A 15,514-nucleotide genomic window follows, 5' to 3' on the forward strand; every position below is an offset into this window, starting at 1 on the left:
ATAATTGCATATACATGTCTGCATTGTAGTCATGGTGTGAGTGAAGACACTGCAATAGTTTACCTTGTTTCCTCCTTTTCATTAACATGGATGAAACTGTTCTCTTACATTATAAAGAACGATGAGTTGAGTATGACTATAACTATAATATGGTCAATTAATAGTGCTTTTGCTCGGTTGCTGTTCAATCATTCAATTGTATTTGGGTCTTGATCTAGGTATGTGTCAGGGAGGGTTTTGGAAGTAACGTTGATGGAAAATTGGGACAAAGAATTGTTTCATGTAGCGTAATTCTAACAAGTGCATATATGGTAAATTGTTACTAAGAGAACACTATGCAAGCAGGTTAATTCAAAAATAGTAAATGTTTATGATTTCTATGCATATTTGACTCATTAAAAAGGTTGAAAAATGCACATGTTGTAAGGGAACTCATAGATTCAGTAAATTGTGATGGGGACAAGTTCTATCAGAATTTGACTTTTTTGTTGTGCCTTTTACACCAGCTGAGGAAATTATTGTATGAATGGTTATTGCGATGATTTAGAGTTGAGCCAAATGAGACCATGCTCCTAGATTTATCCAATATAGTTCAAAATTCTTTAAGTGTAACTTGAATTGGTACCTTTTATGATGTCTCCTCATGGTGAGAGTGCAAGCTTTTGATAAGGGATTCCCTCTTGTGTTAATCTGCAGAGTGTTAAAGGCTGTATGGTAGCGTAAATTGTCAAGGGCGTAGTCTTCTCTGTTGTTGAGACCTGAGTGCTGCTCTTGGAAGTCTATTTTGTTTTTTCCCTCCAATTTTGTGAGATTGCTTGTCTGTGTGACTTTTTCCAGCTTGCTTGGGCTTAAACATGGGCGGTACTGTAATGTATCCTTTTTAGCTAACTTGGGAAATAGGGACAATTACCTTGCAAACTCTATTGCAAGAGACTCATGGTCTCATTTAACACGATGAGTGGCAATCTGTGACACTTCTTGTGAATTTTTTTGTATAAAATTTAAGACTATACCACTGCTACCTCTACTGTGACAATTGGAGATATGCAAGGTGATTAAGTCTATATATATTGATAATACTTGAGATTATCTTAATATGTACAATCTGCCAATAACACTGTATGGATTGGATAGTGAATCACCGCTGTATGCAAAGATTAGGTATTCCAATTTGCAGATATATATGTACAGTTCTTCTCTTTCTGATATATCAATGTGAATTATACAATGGACTCCTTTCAATAATGTTAGCAATGATGTTGTGTCCGAGACTCTGATATATCCATATAACTGTGCAACGATGAATATTGTGCTATGATGTCAGTATGCTTGTACAATTAGGAATAGGCTTCTCTATCTGATATGTCATTGTTTATATGCAATGATGAATTGGTAATATCACTTATAGTGCTAAAGTTGCTGTTTCAGATATATAGATTTGTTCTTGTATCCATGATGAAAGTGCTGTTTCTGATCTGATCTTAACTCTTGGTTCCTGTAACTATGGTGCCTTCTCTGATTCATATTTAATTGCTTGCAACTGGTTTATGCCAACTAGGTAAATGCTCTATCGAACAGATCCAAATTAGATAAATAATTTTCAATCTGATGTCCTGAAAGAATGACTTCAATCGCCATATGTATCTATTATCACCAAATGGTTTTATCTCTTAGATATCAAATGACATGCCCATTCTTTCATATCTTTCCACAAGAGATTGCACTCATTCATAACCAATGTGTAATTGTGCTTAATTGATTCCTTTCATAATTGCTGGTCATTGTGCCTTTTCTTTACTAATCATATTAATCGCTTGAATAGTTATCTTAATTTATGACAGATATATTTTACCACTTCATGATTTGTTGATTTATTTTCATCAATCCTCTTCCATGTCAACCAATTAGCTACTTCTGATTGCAGCTCTTAATTTGACTTCTAATCGCCTCTGTATGATTATTAATCAATTCATATTGATTCCTCATCACTGTACTTATCTAAGTCGATTATTATTATTGACTTAGCTTGCTTGCATTCCTGACAGAATGATTTCAATCTCCGTATGTATCTATTACCACCAAATGGTTGTATCTCTTAGATATCAAATGACATGCCCATTCTTTAAACATATCTTTCCTCAAGAGATTGCACCCATTCATAACCAATGTGTAATTGTGCTTAATTGATTCCTTTCATAATTTCTGGTCATTGTGCCTTTTCTTTACTAATCTTATCAATCGCTTGAATAGTTATCTTAATTGATGACAGTTATATTTTACCACTTCATGATTTGTTGATTTGTTTGCATCAATCCTCTTCCATGTTGACCAATTAGCTACTTCTGATTGCAGCTTTTAATTTGACTTCTAATTGCCTCTGTATAATAATTAATCACTTCATATTGATTCCTTATCACTGTACTTATCTAAGTCAATTATTATTATTACTTCTTACTCGATTGATCCTTTGTATGGATTGACTTGAATGATGTCCTTCTAGTATCAATTATCAATGACCACGATTATCAATGGTTAAGACTAATCATCGATTTGTCAACTTCATTAAATTGATATTGTAATTTCTGTAGTGTTGATTGGTGTTCTGGTATTAGACTTGTGATGTCCCCTTTCTAGCACTTATAACATGATGTTGTTGTTATCCTATTTTTCTACAATCTTATAAACTAACCAAGATATATAAGGTACTTTGAGTCCATTTGGCCTTGGTAGTTTCAGTTGTAGATCATTATGAGGTGTTTGGAGCTAGTTTTGGGCATACTTACTATTTATAGTGAGTTAGTAGTCATGGCCTAGAACTCCAGAAACAATGTCATGTCGATTGTAAATGTTTAATATTGATAGAAAGACATTAATATCATTGATATGATTTATTATGCATTAATAAAGTTAGTTTATAAAGTTAATTTTGATAATTCTGGACTGTAGTTAAATGAGAAATATTAAATTAAAGGGTTCCTTTATTTTATGACACTTTCAAGACATAAATTGTAAAAAGGGAGTTATTTTATTTATCCCACATTGGCAAGATAAGTGAATGAGTTCTAATGAGAGTTGTAAAAGAAATTTAAGAGCTCTTTTTTAGCCAAGTTGTTGATGCGGATGCTAGAATCAAATGCGCGATTTTTTTTTTTTGGGATTTTGTATGCGTTTAGATGTGTCTATATATATTATATGTAAAGAAATGCAAAAAATATACAAAAATAAATCATTCTATAGTATGATACTTCACCACTGATAGTTCAACTTCAAACTTCATAAACACAAATATACAAATTGATATAACTAATTAGTAAATTACTCAAGTTCAACATTCCAATGCAATTTGAATTACAAAATCAAAACTTAGTTCATGATTCAAAATTGATCAATCAAGAGTCAAGACTCAAGATTAACTAATCAGATTCAGAATCATAGAGATTCTTAAAAAAAATCCACATTGTCATAATCTCCAACTGATGCAAGTTCAAGATCGATTGAACCGAAAATAGTTCCACTTGTGCTAGATGCACCATGTGCCATGATGCAATCAACATCATCATCTGTGATTGTAGTAAGATATTGAAACATTGCATCCAAGTTTGCACATTTAGGGGCTACATCCCAAAGCTTGGTTGATCCTTTCTTGTATTCATCCTTCTTACATGACAAAAGATACAAGTTGGTATGAGTGTAAACCATGTCCTCAGCTTTCTTTGAGCCCAACCGATTGTGCTTCACTGAATGGATATAGGAGTATGTACTTCAATAATGTTCAGCAGCAGAAGAACTTGCAACCATATAGTGTTCATTAATTAAATATACAAATGAAAAGTAAATTAAAGAATGTTAACCATTAAATTGTACATTACAAGTGGTAAACAAAAAAAACAAAAAAACTTGAGAAGGGATCTTGATTGCAAGAGATTGTAGATGCTTCTATGGTTGATCATACATGTACCACCATGTGATAGCTCCCATTTCATTTCGGTCCTTTATTGCATATGGAGTAAGTTTTGATCCCGAAGAAAATAAGTCAAATTCTAGCCTCATCTGTTTGTGCATTTCATCATCTTGGAAGAGTCTTACAAATGCTTTATAGCACCCACTAGCAACTTCTTTGTCCATATATGGTGCAACTCTACCCGACATAGCAAGTATTTCCTGGCTATAATACCTTGGAGATAAGGCATATGCAAGGAGGTGCAATGGGGTAGTCATCTTCTCCCAACGATGATGAATGATTGCTTCCACCTTATTGCATAAGGCTTCACATTTTGTGGGGTCATTCTCATGTGTTTGTATGGAAAGTTTTACCTTCTCTACCATGGTGTCCATGCCATCGTACATAGTCCCCAAGCAAGTTGAATCTGTATAAGTGAAGTAGACCATAGTCATTGTAATGTCCCCTATCTCCTTGGTTATCTTGTGAATCTCTAAGCTTATGAACCTGCAAGTATGTCAGTATTCTAATAGGAAAGATGTGCACAAATTAACGACTAAACCAAGGTGAACTTTGAAACATTTATGGATCCTAATTCCCATCTAATTCCCTTATTGAGGGGAGAGTTTGTGGTCAGGTCCTTAGGTTAGCTTTTTGAGGCTCTTAGTTGAAAAGAACATCTTTTCACTAAGAACCTTCTTTCCACAATGCTCCTTTCTCCTCAAGTCCTTATGGATAGTCAGTGCTAAATCTATCTATCCTTCCTAGAAGAGATCTTCCTCATTCTAGGCCTCCTAGATAGATGTATCCAGTCTTACCATATGCATATGTCTTAAACTACAATATATACCAACCTTCTGAGATTTGTATCTTTGTCCTATAATTTATAACTTCCACTAGGGAAGTCCTTGCTTTTGATTGAACTGTTTTCTTAGATCCTGTTCATATATTTGTTTATGAGTCTGGTCCTTTATTAGTCTTAATTATTATTGATGCCCCTTGCAAGACGTGCTGCTTCACTCCAACCCAAAACCTGTCACTCCCGTGGTTTCATAGGATGATTGAGAATGCAGAAAGTTTGCACTTTGGAGTCTATAATTTAATTATAAGTATATGCCATTGTGGTGATTGGAATACTCCTGCCGTTATGTGATATTGGTGTGAAATCTGATGTTTTCGCTTGATGGTATTCCTGGTGGTGTTCCTTGATGCTTGGTCTTCTTAGTTTAGTCTGAATCACAAGGGCAAGTATTGTGGACTCCACTTGTCTCCCTCACGTGAAATCCTTTTCTGCGATTGTTCTCTCCTGGGAAAGTATTATATATGTGATACGATTGCCTTGCGCTTCTATTCCTGACGTTTCCACTTTCTTGTCTATTGATGATTGTTCAATAATTCTATCGTATGCTTCTTTGCTTTGTTGGATTCGAAAACAACTACGTTACTCTATGCCAGGTCGGATCTCCAATTTGTGTTAAATAGATCCTTCACTCTTCAATTGGTTTTCTTCTATCTTTTTATTCTTGTGTCCTCTGATTTCTTCCTCCGTGGGTTTATACGAATCGGTGAATTTCCCGCGAAGGGCCGTGTCTCTGGTCATCGATTTAAATTGCTTAACTTTGATTTATTCATAATGGTATATTATTTTATTTATTGTTATTATATTTTTTTTTATTAAAGAGTCAAATAAAATGGTAATAAAGATTTATAATCTATTTTAATGATTTATTACATTCAATTAATAATTAAATGCTAATTGTTATTGATTTCTAGGGGTTATTACAGTCCCTTCCACTTGATTTTGCTTGTCCTCAAGCAATTTAATAGTCTCTTCATTCTTCCATGTGGCATCCTCTTTAGGTAGATTCCTCCATTGGACTAAGTACTCTGTGATAGTTCGATTTCTCAACTTCCTTTTTCGGGTCTCTAGAATAATCTCGGGTTCCAAAACAAGCTGGCCTTTATCATTTAATTGGGGTAATTCGGTACAAGGTTTTATTTTCTTTCCCAATACTTTCTTAAGGTGCAAGACATGGAAACTATTGTGTTCTACTTCCTTCGGGTAGTTGTAGTTCATATGCTACCTCCCTAATTTTCCTTGTCATTTGATATGGTCCATAGAATCGTGGTTTGAGTTTTTTTGCTCCATCCTTTTTGATCGACGTTTGTTTATATGGCTATAATATTAGGAATACTAGATCTCCCATAGAAAATGTCCTTTCAATGCACTTCTTGTTGGCATACATCTTTTGTTGATTCTGGGCTTGCTATAGGTTCTCCTTAAGTGTCTTTAGAATATCTGTACTTCGCTGAACAAAATCGCGTGCACTTGGTACTCGACTTTCTTGTGGAATCAAATTTGCAAATGTAGGTGCCTCATAACCATATCAAGTTTTAAAAGGGGTCATCCCAATGGACATGTGATGTGTCATATTATAGCAAAATTCTACTAAGTGTAGCCATTTGATCCATGCCTTCTATTGCCCAATTACATAGTTCCTCAAATATCCTTCCAACCACTTATTTATTATCTCGGTTTGTCCATCTATTTGTGGGTGATAACTCATACTGGGGGTTAAGCTTGTTCCTGCTAATTTGAATAACTCTTGCCAAAATTGACTGATGAATTTGCTATCTTTGTCACTGATTATGTTCTGTGGGAGGTCGTGGAGCCTAAAAATCTCTCTAAAGAATAGTTCAGCTATTTGATGTGCTGATGATTCCGTGGAAACTGGAAAGAAAAGCGCATATTTAGTGAGCCTATCCACCACTACATAAATACTATTCTTCCCTTGTACCTTGGGTAGTCTATTTATGAAATCCATCGAAATGCCTTCTCATTTGTCATTCGGAATGGGTAATGGTTGTAGGAGCCCTACTGGATGTGTTTGTTCAGCCTTATTTTGTTGACATGTCATACATTCTTGTACATGTCTTTGGACATCCTTCAATCCTTTCCATGAATTTTTTTCCCATATCTGTTTATACATCTCAAAATATCCTTGGTGGCTAGACAAGGGGTTATTATGATACTCCTTTAGGAGAGTTTCCTTTACTTTTAACTGAGGAGTTAGAAATACTCTTCGTTTGTGGAGTATCATCTCATCTCAGATTTTGAAGTCTTCATTCAAAATTTTTCCTTCTAATATTTCACTGGCTTCAGGGTCCTTTGCATACTCGACAATGATATCTTCCTTCCAGTCTCTTGAGATTTTGGTCATCAATTGAAGTGGGGACACCTAGGTAAAGTGTCTGCAACTCCATTGTTCACCCCTTTTACATACTCTATGCCGAAATCATATGCTTGAATCTTACCCATTTTTGGTGTTGGTCATTAAGATCTTTTTGGTTAAGGAAGAATTGTAGGCTGTTATGATTGGTCTTCACAATGAACTTTCCACAACTAGGTACTGTCGAAATTTGATTAAAGGCCTACATTATAGCCAACATTTCTTTATCATATATAAAATAATGCTTTTCTAGTTTTGTAAGTTTGCGACTTTCAAATGCTATAGTGTTTCTTTTGCATGAGAACTACCCCAATCCCTTCTCTTGACACATCACATTGTACTTCGAAAGGTAGTGAGAAATCCGTTATGGCTAAGACAAGACATGAACTCATTGTTTCTATTAACTGTTCGAATGCTTGTTGTGCCTTCTCATTCCATGTAAAAGCACCTTTCTTGGTTAGGTTAGTGAGGGGTGAGGCTAGCGTAGAGAAACCTCTTAGAAACCTTCTGTAATAACTGCACAACCCATCAAATCCTCGGAGTTGGGTTAGGGTCTTTGGCTTCGGCCATTCTTTAATTACTTTGATCTTTTCTTCATCTACGCTCACTCCCTCGGCATTAATCTTATGTCCCAAGTAAAGGATCTTGTTTAGCCCGAACTCGTACTTTAGAAATTTGGCACATAGTGACTCTGTTTCCAAAATGTTTAGGACTTCTTTTATATGTTGTTAGTGTTCTCCCAGGTTTTACTATAAATGATAATGTTGTCAAAGAATATGTGGAGGAATCTTCTTAATTGTTGCCTGAAAATATGGTTCATACATGATTGAAAGGTAGTTGGGGCATTTGTGAGACCAAACAGAAGTACTAGGAATTCAAAATGTCCGTAATGGCATCTAAATACTATTTTTGGAATGTCTTCCTTCCTCATCCTAGTTTGGTGATATCCAGAACTTAGATCAATTTTTGAAAAATATCTAGCACCATGTAATTCATCCATTAGTTCATCTATCCTAGGGATCGGGTATCTATTCTTGATAGTTTTCTTATTTAAGGCCCTGTAATCAATGCACATCCTCATGGTTCCATCATTCTTGACGAGTACTACTTAGGACGCGAAAGGGCTGCTGCTAGGTTGGATATGTCCCATTTCCAGTAACTCTTTAATGGTTTTTTAAATCTCCTCTTTGTACTTATGGGGATGCCTGTATGGGGTGGTTATAACTGGTTTGGCTCCTTCTTCGAACTCTGTGGAATGCTCAAAACCCCTTTTGGGTGGTAGTTAAGGAGGGATATCCGCATTTTTTTAATGTGTTTTTATAAGATAGGGCATATATTTGCGTGTATCATAATTTCATCAATGGGTGATTTATCCATAACCATACATTCAGCTATCCATTCTCCTTGACCATATCTATGTCTAAGGATACTCTCTATTCTATTGCAATATACAACTTTGGGGGACTTGTCCGGTAAACCTTTTAATGTTATGTCCCTCCCCTTGTGTTTGAAACATACTTCCAGCCTGGGATTGTCTATAGTAAAACGTCCCAAGGAGTCTGTAATGATCCGTTCATCTCCTGATAGCAGTTACTCTGTAATGTCCATCAGCTGATTCTATGAGTTTTGGGACTGATTTCTCCAACTTTGATTGTAAAAGACCCTTTCTATCCAAACAATTTTAAATTGGCCACTAAGAATACTAAATATGAATGGTATAGTAACAATGTCTTAAAGAGATACGATACTTCTTCTTGATGAATGTAGTTAGCCAATAAACAGGTGTTAAATTCCTTTACTTCCATGAATGGTCAATGCAAATATTGGCGACTTTTATGTTAATGAAGAATGACTTTTTAAAGTTGACGAGAGATCATTTAATAATTGCAAAAGCGTATAACAACTAATATAATAAAATTGTCTCACTTATATCAATCTAAACTCTGGAGTTTAGTGACCATCTGAATTAAAGAAATAATAATCTGATATGAATCAAGGGTCACAATGAATTTTGTTGATCTAAATTCCTTTTTTGATGTAGATTCAGAGGAACTATGCCGACTTAGAAATATATGTTGCATCTGTAGCCTGTGTTTATGTATTGGTTGTAATTCTTCAATGGCTATAATTAAAGTTTGAATTGAATGTTTTCTATAATAACTCTTTCTAGAATCGTACTCGCTTTTCAGTTTTGTGTGGCTATACTGTATGTTCTACTCAGAGAGTACCAACAAGTCTGGGGTAGAACGGAAGCCTATGTATTAATGATTTCACCAGAGATTGAGGTATTGAAAGAATATAAAGCTATATTGATTCTGTTGTTTTGCATGATAGTTGGCCTTCTATTTGCTACGTCCATTGAGGATGATTGGGCTGTAGTTTTGCTGTTAATGTCTCCCAGTCTGTCTGTGGCATTTGCTTGGCTTTGAGCAATTTCTCTCTTGTTGAATATCATCCTTGTCTTCAAACTTCCACGGGGACCATTTATGTCTTCCGGTGGTCAATGTATGTTTTCTTTCTTGTATTTCTTTCTTGAGCGTAGCTTCCTAATCGCCCCATCTTCACCTGATAATTGTATGCGTTCTTGGCTTCTTGTCTGTCAACGTACCATTGTGATAGGTGTTAATGTTCCATTATCCGTAGGTTTCAATCTTGTTTGCTTCTACGATTTTGGTAATAGATGCAATCCAACTTTATTCCTCGCCTCAATTGGTCATTCTCCCTCTAGCATATAAATCTGAGCTAAAAGTTGTGACTATTCAAAAGTCTATATTTAGCCTATTGGTTTTGTTTATATTAAAGTGTTGGGGAAGTATATTATAATATATATACGATAGGCTAAAAGTACTAAATGTATATGTTATGTATTATATAATAATTAGATGATAATAATAATAGATTTATTATTGTTTATTTAGGAATTCTTCTATATTGTTTTACTAATACAATGATTTATATTATATTATACTATTTTCATAGTATCATAATATATTAATTAATATAATATTATATTATATCAATTTGATAAATATATTTAATAATAACTTACAATATTTGTGTATTTATTTTTATTATTTTTAATTGGTATTATTTATTTAACTTTATCAATTGCAATTATAATTATATTATATGATATTATATTTATTTATTTATTCCTTATATTAACTCTATTATTAAAGTTGATCTTGGAAATGGGGACATTACATACTCGTTGGTCCTGTGTGCTTGATGGCCAGCTACCTGTTGGTCCTGTGTGCCTAATGGCCAGTTACCTGTTGGTCTCGTGTGCCTGATGGCCAGTTACCTATTAGTCTTGTGTGCCTAATGGGTAGGTACCCGTTGGTCCCGTGTGCCTGATGGCCAGTTACCCGTTGGTCCCGCGTGCCTGATGGACAATTACTTGTTGGTCTCATGTGCCTGATAGGCAGGTACTCGTTGGTCTCGTGTGTCTGATGGCTAGTTACCCATTTGTCCTGTGTGCTTGATGGGCAGGTACCCGTTGGTCTTGTGTGCCTGATGGCCAGTTACCCGTTGGTCCCATGTGCCTGATGGCCATATAGTATAGCTGAATGGAGTGAACAGTGATGTACAAACTGTTTTGGGTGGGCCCTATAGTAGCTTGGAATGGAGTAAAGGACGGAGGTCTTGATTGGCCATACGGTATCCTAGAGAGCTGTACGGTATGGAGATGTTGCAGTATAGACAGAGATGGCTGTATGGTATGGTAATGTTGTAGCATGGGCAGAGATGGCCGTACGGAATGGTAATGTTGCAGCACAAACAAATGCACGACGTGTTGCACCAAACCAAGGGTAGCAGATGGTGTACCGATAGAAGGTGGATTCAATCATGCAACAAAAACTTACAGATTCAAATTCATGAAATAAAGCTAAACAAGAGATTGAACATGAATAATCCTTCAATTAATAATTACCAAAAGATGGTGCTCCGATTTGCTAGATCTGTGCGAAGTATTACATGAAACGGAATAGGGTGAGGGTTTAATCCCACCGAAACCGAACAAGCCAAGTAGGGAAGATCTTTCACTTCCGAAATGGTGAGAAATAGAGAATCCCAATGGGAATTTGCAAAATGAAGAAATAATCCAAAATGCCTACCTACGACTATCTACAAGTCGTGCTTAAATACCTGTCAGGGAAAACCTTTCCGAGGGTGTACAAAGATAGCTGACGGCAACACTTACCAACAGAAACTAAAATAAAAATAGGTCTAAGATATATATTAATTTATTAAATCAATCGGAACCACAAATACAAATATTAATTTGGGCCCCATATTAATTAATTAAAGTAACTAATTAAAGGTTCTTTTATTATATTATTTAAATTCTGGGACCAGTTAATTAACTAATTAAATTAAATTATTACATTAAAAATTGGGGACATTAAAGAGTCTATCCATGGCATTCCAAGGATGATATCATTTTGTCGTTTAACCACAAAAAAACTGCCTTTATGGTGTAGTTCTTAAAAGTGATTTCTATTTGGGGGGCGATCTCCACACATTGATCAATAGTAGCATTACCCATCATTACCTTGAAGCCTTCAAATTTGAGTTTTTAACCTTCTTTTTGCTACTAGGTCCTGGCTGATGAAGTTGTGTGAAGCTCCTAAGTCTATTAATGTAATTACTTTCTAGCCCTTTATTGTTCACTTGACATGGAAAGGTCTCTTCCTGCTCTCTTGTGTAACTACTGTTGGGGCCCCAAATTCTTTTTGATTCACCTTAATTCTTTTATTTTGTATGTCATCTTCTCCCGCTTCTTCCATTTTATGTAATTGTCCCCTTTTACATTGGTGGTCTCAGCCGCAAGGTTCCTTGCATTTGAAACACAAGCCTTTTTTCGATAATTCATCCTTGTTCCTAATTGCCTCTTTTCCTTGGCACTGATTACCTGGGTTCCATGGTTCTTTGCAAAAGTAACATGTTTTACTCTCCTTCCTTGAACCTTCTTGCTTATTTTTAGGAGGGCGAGTTCTAAATCTTTCCTTGTTCATGTTAGTCCACCTTTCTGGCCTTTTGGATAGCTTCTTCCATTGTTGGATGTTCTAACCATATTCTTAATAGGATCTTTTAGACCTTCGAAAAATAAGTCTTTTTTGTGATAAGTTGGGCACCATAACTGAAAGCTTTTGGAAATCATTTGCAAATTTCTCTGTTGTTCCATGCTGTTTTAAATGAGTTAATTCTTTGAAGTACCATTCGGGTTCAATTTTATTGAATCGTTTGATTAGTTTTTGAGAGAACTCTTGGTAGGATGGTATGTGTTGATGGCCTAGGGATAGTAGACCATTATGCCACCATTCATGTGCTGTACCTTCTAAGTGTAGTATGGCAAATTGGAGGGCATCTTCTTTCGTTCTCAGGCTAAGGGTAAAATAGGAGTTCAATTTTTGGAGTCAGGCATGGGTTGTCATTTTCGTTGACCCATTAAAGTTTGGTACTATCACTGTTCACTTTGTGCTTAAGATCTTTGTTCTCATGCCTTCTCAATCTTTTAGGGATCTCATATTTTTGACCTTCACAAAACTCCGCAAATGTTATAAGTTTCCTAATCTCCGGTTCAAGGCTTGCATATGCCCTTGCATTGTTGATTGTGCTATTGGTCGGCTGGTCTATCCCTACCTCTTCCATTGGTATTTCTTCCCTTGGTAGAAAAGGTGGTCTAGGGATTCGAGTAGATGATGATTCGTTAATCTCTAGTTCATTCGAACTTATATCTCTCCCATGGGAAGAGTTATTCTTGAGGCTATTGATAGAGTTTCCCATATTTTATAATGCATTCAAAAGGGCCTGATTGGATTTATCTAATCTTTCATTTTGACTCAAAAGGTTTGGTTGGTTTGTTCCGTGAAGGCCCTTAATTTATTGGCCATTTCGTTCATAGTCATCTTCTTGTTTCTTTTCTCGTAGGTTTCCATGAACTGTTGTTCATAGGATGGCAAGATTGTTACTCTGATACCATTGTAATGTCTCCTGTCTCCTTGGTTATCTAGTGAATCTCTAAGCTTATGAACTTGCAAGTATGTCAGTATTCTAATAGGAAAGATATGCACAAATTACTACTAAAACATGGTGAACTTTGAAACATTTATGGATCCTAATTCCCATCTAATTCCCTTATTGAGGAGAGAGTTTGTGGTTAGGTCCTTAGGTCGGCTTTTTGAGGCTCTTAGTAGAAAAGAATAACTTTTCACTAAGAACCTTCTTTCCACAATGCTCTTTTCTCCTCAAGTCCTTATGGATATTTAGTGCTAAATCTATCCATCCTTCCTAGAAGAGATCTTCCTCATTCTAGGCCTCTTGGATAGATATATCCAATCTTACAACATGCATATGTCTTAAACAACTGTATATACTGACCTTCAGAGATTTGTATCCCTATCCTAGAATTTATAACTTCCACTGGGGTGCCTTTGATTGTACTATTTTCTTAGATCCTGTTCATGTATTTGTTCTTATTTGTTTATGAGTCTGGTTCTATGTTAGTCTTAATTATTATTGATGTGCCTTGCAAGACGCGCTGCTTCATTCCAACCCGAAACCTATCACTCCCTTGGTTTCTGAGGATGTTGAGAAGGCGGAATGTTTGCACTTTGGAGTCTATAATTTAATTATAAGTATATGCCACTGTGGTAACTGGAATACTCCTGCCGTAATATGATATTGGTGTGAAATTTGATGTTTTCGCTTGATGGTATTCTTGGTGGTGTTCCTTGATGCTTGGTCTTCTTAGTTTAGTTTGAATTGCAAGGACAAGTATCGTGGACTCCACTTGTCTTCCTCACACGAAATCCTTCTCTGCGATTGTTCTCTCCTGGGAAAGTTTTATATATGTGAGATGATTGCCTTGTGCTTCTATTCCCGACATTTCCACTTTCTTGTCTATTGGTGATTGTCGATAATTCTATCGTATGCTTCTTTGAGTTGTTGGATTCAAAAACAGCTCCATTAGTTTGTGCCAGGTTGGATCTCTAGTTTGTGTTAAACAGATCCTTCACTCTTCAATCAGTTTTCTTCTATCATTTTTTTCCTGTGTCCTTTGATTTCTTCCTCCGTGGGTTTATACAAATTGGTGAATTTCCTGTGACGGGTCGTGTCTTTGGTCATCGATTTAAATTGCTTAACTTTAATTATTCATAATTGTAAATTATTTAATTAATTGTTATTAAATATATATTTTTAATTAAAGAGTCAAATAAAATGGTAATAAAGATTTATAATCTATTTTAATTATTTATTACAGTTGATTAATAATTAAATGATAATTGTTATTGATTTCTAGGGGTTATTACAGTCATGATAGGCTTGGTGAAATCCAATACAAATTGCACATGAGTTCACCGTCATCCAAGACCAAAGCCTTGACCTTTTGGGCTCTCTTTGAATTCAAAGCCTTTGATAGACCCCATTGGTTAGAAATCATCATTTGGCTCAATGCCCCTTGCACCTTAGCAAGTCGTCTCATAACAATAGTATGAGATGTAAATTGGATCTCAACAACCTAAGCAAGTTAACAATATGTCAATAAATATTAAGCAAAGTGATATACAATTTGATAATTAAACATGAACCTAAAACTTATTCAAATTAAATAAATAAATGAAATTAAATAATTACAATTTACCTTCAGCAACTCCAATTTGGAGAATGAATAAAATATGAATTGTGACATGTGGTGGTTCATCAAAAACATTTGTATCTCTTGCCCTTCTTGGTATATTTGCTTCACCGGATCTAGTTGGGTACCAATTTGTTGCATAACCAGTTGAGGGAGTGTACAGTGCATGGTGTCAAAGAAATATAGTTGTATTGACTCTCAACCAAAGCACCCACACCCCTACAAATTTTGGTTTTTATCGGTAACCACCTGGACCACATTCTTACTATCCACCATCTCTATGGCCTCGATGAGAATTCTAGAAATGAACTGTTAATCCTTAACTTCTCCTTCACAATCAATGACCGTCGAAAACATTGCCCCTTTGGGGGACACTACAATCACATTAATCAATGGCCAGTTTCTTGTATCTTTCCATCCATCGAAGACAATAGATATAGCGGAAGCTTTCCAATAAGTTTTAACTAGTTGAACAATTTTCTCTATAGAAGTCTTCCCTTTTTGCAAAAAGAGTAGTACACATCTTTTCATACCCAGGACTAGTGTAATCAGCCGGTGCTTTATTAATGTCTGCTATGATTTCCTTCCAATATGGTAATTTCACCAAGTTGAAAGGAAAGCCATTGGCATAGAGACAACTTGCAATGGCTTGATCAACAAGCTCTCTTGTCTCCATTTTAAATGCGGAATCGAATGAACCTC

General features: G+C 35.5%; 1 protein-coding gene across 9 annotated transcripts in view; it reads left to right on the forward strand.

Annotated features, from left to right (window-relative positions):
* LOC149573244 (ATP-dependent (S)-NAD(P)H-hydrate dehydratase-like) overlaps positions 1-15,514 on the forward strand; it is a 179,978-nt gene that overhangs the window by 42,156 nt on the left and 122,308 nt on the right. The gene's annotated exons all lie outside the window — the stretch shown is intronic.

This window comes from Cupressus sempervirens, chromosome 2 (assembly GCF_028749045.1).
Source record: "Cupressus sempervirens isolate cs-2001-9-10 chromosome 2, ASM2874904v1, whole genome shotgun sequence".
Lineage (NCBI taxonomy): Eukaryota > Viridiplantae > Streptophyta > Pinopsida > Cupressales > Cupressaceae > Cupressus > Cupressus sempervirens.